Below are 6406 nucleotides of genomic sequence, written 5' to 3'. Positions count from 1 at the left end.
TCCTTACATAAGTCACTTAGACACCTACGCCCTACGCACAACTCCCAACTCCTTTGTTGGCTTGTAAACACTGTTAAACCAAATATTTAGTTATACGGTAGTTTCCAGGCTGCTTGACAGCTAGGCTAAGCATTTAGTGTAAAGTGTATTTTTGTACAGTACATCAAAAGATTGGAGGATCTATTGCTATACGGCACTACAGTGGTTCTATTAGAGATTATATTGTAAATATTTAAATACATTAAGGGATGGTGGATATTTTAAGCATCAAATTGGATTATGATTACCCTCACTGTAGTATCATGGTGCCTTGTATTTTTCTAATTAACATGTAAGTATGTGGTTTTGTTGCACAGGGTCTTTTATAAACCTCAAATAGTATTACATTGTATTTGAGATACTGCAAAAAACGTTTACTACTTTTATTAAATCTCTTCAGAACTGAAGTTGATTGTGATTGTGTGTCCATTTAAGTAGAGTAAGTGTGTATAGTGTAGCAGAACCTCTTTAAGATTCATAAAATAATGCCCTTTGAGAATGACGTGACAACATTTGAAAAACGTTATATTTTTAAATATGTTAATTTAATATTTTATGAATACACAATATAAAGTTCAGATATAAACAGTACTGTAGAGGAGTAGTACTGGCATCTATCCTCCTGAAGTAAGCCATTTCAACAGTTAAAGAATGAAAAACATTTTAAGGTTTCAAAAATACATAACATTTGGCAATTAATATAAAAACATGAAGCACCCAGAAGAGCATTGGCAAGGACACATTAAATAATGATTTAAATATATCAAGTATAAATAATTTGATAGGCAAACATTTTACTTTAATATCTGAGATGTCACATGTCAACCTGTGACTAAAATCCTTTTCAAAATCATTTTAAGTTTATTTTGACTGTTTTAGTTATTTGCCTTTAAGCATTCAGCAGGAGTTTGTAACCCCTTGGACTGCTGAAATCCCTAAACTGACCATTTTGGGAGATTCAAAGTTTTCACCTGACAACAAAGATGAGTGGTCAAAGATCAACAGACTGTTGCATCCTCTGATCCTCTAAAACTACCAGTCAACATGCAGTTTTACTCCTGCTGAGCCTCTGAATCTATTGCCCCCAGTTGCTTCTTCAATTCTTCCAGCTCCTCATCGAGGCGGCACAGCTGAGCCAACTTCAGTTCTTCTATTAGAATCAGAGAACAGATGATCAAAGGGGTTGAAAAAAGGGAAAACCATCCCCATACTCATGCATAAATAAAAACCAATTGTTTGGTTACATGTTTGCATAAAACTGTGCTTAAATTATGAGAGGGTACTCACCAGCTGATAACAGCTGCCTTTTTGTATTTTCCGCACTCTCTATTTCAGCTGTAAGTCTTTGTGGCATCTAATTAACAATTTCAGGGATTCCAGTCATTAACAATATTAACAATATGTCACATTTTAATCAGTCTATTATTATCTATAGAAATCTGGTGAAGAGTATAAGCAGGAGATGAGTCCTAGATTACTCATTTTTATATTAAATAGACAAACTTACAAACACAGACTGCAGATTCTTATGCTGCTCTATCAGCTGATGCAATTGGTTTTCAAACTTCATCCTGCAGAAACAGGGCTGAATTTAATACATTTATATGATATAAATGTGTTGTTCTTCAGGTTTTTTAATGTTATAGATCATTGCACTATAAATTGATACCGCAGCTTCCGGTGTTTAAGCTTGAATTCCTGGATTTCACATCTGTACTGTTCCAGCAATTCTTCACTTTTCTTGTTCTGCTCTACCTGCCTGCAAAACAAACAGTACACAACTCACCTCTCAGCTCAAGATATAAAAGTATTAAAAATTCCAAAGTACCATTAATTGAATTAGACTTTCATTGTGTGCAGTAGACTTGGAAAAAGGTTTGAAACTTGTTAATGTATTCAATATCACCATCACTTCAAAACTTTGATGGGTTGTTCAGCTATGTCCCCACAGTGAACAGTCCACTACATATATTACTGTATATATTACTGCATACAGTGCATGAAAATCTGCTTGCAATTTAAAATACTTTATGGAGATAAAATAAGATACAACAAAAAAAGTTAAGCCACAAAGGTATCAAAATCAAAGGTCTTTTAAAATTATGTAACTTTTTTTCTCTCTATGAACAATAAATGGATTGATAATAAATTGATAACGAGAATGCAAAAAATGCAAAATCATTAGCTGTGATGCACTAGCAAGTCTTCATCACAACAGTAACAATAACTGGTTAGTCAATGATAAGTACAGTAAGACACAAGTTAAACTTAAGTTCTATATTTTAAATTGTTTGTCTGGTTGACAAGTCGTGTTGCTGACAACATTCAATACTTGTTGCTGAATAAAAATGTATAATTACAAAAGCTACAGACAAGGACAAGGATATTTTCAAAAACTTACAATACTATATCAATATACAGTATAAATAGGCAATTAGGCAAGATGAAAGGTCTTTATATAAAGTACAAATTAAAAATGGAAAACCACACAATGAAATTTAACACAGCGAACTTAAGGACTGAATAAAGTAAATCCAACATTTCAGAACAAATCTAATAATACAGGTACGGTTTGACGCTGGGCAATTTATCTAATGAAGAACTATGCAGGACTCCACCATGACCAGTTACTGCCATCTAGTGTTACAAATTACAAACACAACAATGACGTCTCACAATATGGAGAAGTTGAAGGGTCTAGTTTAGACTACAGAAAAACACAGACAGTTCGTATTGCTGAAGACTCTCAATTAGGGTTTTCAAGTGTAAAGCTCACCTGACAGAGTCCTGCTCAGACTCCTCACACTGGAACTGCAGCTTCCTGCACAACTCTGAAGAAAAACATCACTGAAACTCTGCTCACCAGTTTATTTACAATGTGTACTTACAATAAACTCAAATGTACCTTCTTTTTCTTTGTGGATTCCCTCCAGCTGGTAAGCTTCAGTTTGTACTGTAACAACAATTACTGATACTATAACAGACATTATATTCGGTACAGTACAGTTCATTTTTCATTGCATAAAATGAAACGTCTATAAAGGATAGTAAATATACTTACATTTTAACAACAGATAAGTGCATTGTTTGTGAATTTAAGAAAATCATTAAGGATGATTCTTTGCCTTACAATATGCCAGCTCCTTCTGCAGGGAGTCACTGACTGATTTGAGCTCCTTAATTTCTTCTCCGAGGGCTCTTTTACCTTAAATAAAACACAATGTAACTGCAACAACATAAAAACTGCAATAACTGCTATAATGTAAGTTGTTATTTGTATTACTAAGGATTTTGAGAGTTAATGTAATAAAAATTGCACATAAGATGTATATTTGGGGAAAAAAAGTTAATTTCCTGTTTTGTGTATAAAAATATCAAAATTTGTAGCATTGTAAATCTTTTATTTCAAAAACAACGCTATGATTTAAGTTATTTTTAAATGAAATAAAATATTATTTTGAGTCTCTACAATAAATAAAAAATAAGAAAAGTTGATCTATTATCAAAATATTTTCAGAATGTTTTAATTGAAGATGTCACTTACACTTTTTGTTTTTTTCTATTTAAATTACTATAATATTTATATATGTTTTCATTTAGTTAATCTATGAACTGGAATGACTCGTTTTATATTCTGTTCAACAAAGAATAGTCATTTAGAGGTGCTTAAAATAACACCTGTACATATAGCATTTAGCTATTAAGACACATTCGTACATCACTTACAATACCAACTTTTTTTTTTACATAGTATATCAGAATGGTTCTTGTAGAGTGTTGCGTTCTCTACAAGACGGAGATATTAATCATATCTCATGAAACTCCACTCATCATTTTCTGATACTCCTTATTAGGAGTAACAGGTAAGGATGTACCTCACTGAAGATGGTGAGAGAACGTTGTGAGAACTGCTCTGATCAGTGCGCACAGCTATCTTACTCATGGTTTTAAATTTCCGTGAGCGTCCAATTTTTTCTTGTTATATGTTGCTACACATGTTTATCGAAAGCCAAGGTGCTTGTTATGTTAATCTGTACAGATATTCCAGTTCTATGTGTATTTCTTTGTATAAGACTAAAACCAGACGCGTGTTAAACAGCATGTCGTCAGCACAGCCTGCCGTCTGATTGGTGCACATTAACACATATCCACTATCAAACACACACTACCAGATTAAAGCTTTCTCACATTGCCAAACACTCTATCCTGTTAGGACAAACTGCACATGACCCACATTGTCATTTTTAAAGCTTTTTGATGTAATTAAAGAAAAAAAAGACGAGCACGATTTACAAACGGAAGCGGAAATACAGCTTCACAGAGACTAACTCCGGTGTCAAGATTTACCCCAACTCATTATCTGCCAGTACAACATGTTGCTGATTGCACGAAACATCCAGCGAGTGGCAAAAATAGGAATTGATACTTGTATAATGATAAATCCTCTAATACAGCTGCTAAATAATGCATCATCCGTCTCTTTTAACACCGGTGTAATTCAACACGAAGGCGGAAAGAGACGACAGTGACTCATCCTGCCGTCTGCTTCACTAACTTTACTTTAAGTGGGAGACGTGAAAGTATGGTCACATTATGTTCAAATAAAAAGTATATAACCATAACTTCTGAATAAAATAAGATATTCACGACCTTTTAAATTAAACAGTGTTGAGACTGTTATCAATATATCGGTAATTTAAAAAAATGTTTTAATCAACTTACCAATTAAATCCAAATGTTAGACGCAAAAAAACAACATCCATATACATGAAGATAAAACTCAGGTTTTCCACAGAAGATGTCGCTGTGGGGTCTGAACGGTGAACAGGCCTAAACTTTATACGCACATGACAATTAAAAATACATGATTAAAACATGTCACCTTGTTGCAGTCTCACTAGTTTTCCCACCAACTGTTCCAGTTTGGGCTCGTCTCCACCTGACAGAGCAGGACATAAAAATAATATCAGCTCTGGTTTACAACGCTGAAGTTAGTGTCTCATTTGCAGGTGGACAGCTGTGAAATCACCGTTTAAAGTGCTTTCACAAATAGAAGAAAGATTTGAAAAGTCTAAAACTGTGTTTAAAACAGTCTCTAAAGTCTCCTTGTCTAGTCCAGATTTGACAAGTATAGTAGTTTTTAATCTGAATCTTGGTCAAGAAGCAATGAAATTGACATTATTCGGTTTTCATAAGCAGATAAATGTTGTTTTTTAATCTTAAAAGTTGGTCTAAACAGTGTTTAGGCTTTAGCTAAGATGTCTAACACCTTTTCGTAAGTTCAAGTGGTAAACAATTGTAAAATATAATTATTTATGTTTTCCTTACCCCTGAAGCAGAAGCTAACTTCAGCACTGTCCTGACGTTATCAAAACTCATCTCATTTTTACTTTGTGAAGCTTTAGCTAATTTACCTCCATTCAGTGGTGTCACTTGAATCAGCTCCTCGATGTTGAATCCTGTTGTAAAATTAAGAGAAGTGTTACGTTTTTTCATCATGTTCTACTGTGCCTACAACAAAGTGTTAACTAACTAACTAACTAACTAACTAACCAACCAACCGACCGACTAACTATGTAACCGACTAACTGACTAACTAGCCTAATTAACCAAATAACCAACTACTTAAACTGTAGCTAATGTTAATTTAGTTAAATTTAACAGTTAACACAAATGACTTTTCGACATGTAACAGCAGAATAACACTTTATTACATTTTAATTGAGTGATAAGACAGCTATAAAGGAAGTCACTGACCATTTGGCCACGTCATCACAGTGCTAACACAGTCAACAATCACTGCTACGATTTGTGCGGTAACTTTAGGTAATATTTAATCAATTTAAGCTAACCATCAGACACTATGAACTACTTATATTATAGTTCAGCTCAAATGTATGGTGTCTAACCTGCCGTCTCGCTCATGTTTATCCAGCCTTGAGAGTCTTTTTTCTCCGTTATTTATTCAGATGTTACAAGTTTTCTTCTTATCCTGACTGAAGAGATCTGCGCATGCGCACGCAGAGGGAGCGATCCTGACGTTTAGCGCCAAAAACCCGCGTCGTTCATTACAGCGGGTTAAAGCCATTCACAGGATTTGTTTAGCATAATCTTATCAATCATTTTATTGTATAAAAGCACATTAAGGTTTTGTGCTTTGATAATTGATCACAGGGTGTTCAAGCTGTTGAAACTGCTTGTGTAGCAGTTTTCTACATTTTCTAATTTAACAATGCTATGAGAAAGGGTCATATCTGTAAATTATAAAATGTATAGTGTGACACGACCCAGTATGCTTAACATAGGTTTGCACTTCGTCATCTGCAAATTTTAAATAGATTAGTTAATAGTTGTTGTGGTTGCTAAC

The 6406-nt window shown here is 34.0% G+C and overlaps 1 protein-coding gene and 1 non-coding gene across 2 annotated transcripts in view; one reads left to right on the top strand and one right to left on the bottom strand.

Moving 5' to 3' along the window:
- Positions 1–6406, top strand: part of LOC133995855 (antizyme inhibitor 1-like) — a 547935-nt gene that overhangs the window by 78509 nt on the left and 463020 nt on the right. The window lies entirely within an intron of this gene.
- LOC133997097 (U8 small nucleolar RNA) lies at positions 3794–3925 on the bottom strand. Its single transcript, XR_009927251.1, has one exon. It is a non-coding gene; the product is annotated as a U8 small nucleolar RNA (small nucleolar RNA).

Source organism: Scomber scombrus, chromosome 16 (genome assembly GCF_963691925.1).
Source record: "Scomber scombrus chromosome 16, fScoSco1.1, whole genome shotgun sequence".
NCBI lineage: Eukaryota > Metazoa > Chordata > Actinopteri > Scombriformes > Scombridae > Scomber > Scomber scombrus.
The sequence above is the reverse complement of the archived record's forward strand: the minus strand, read 5'-3'. Positions and strand labels throughout refer to the sequence as shown.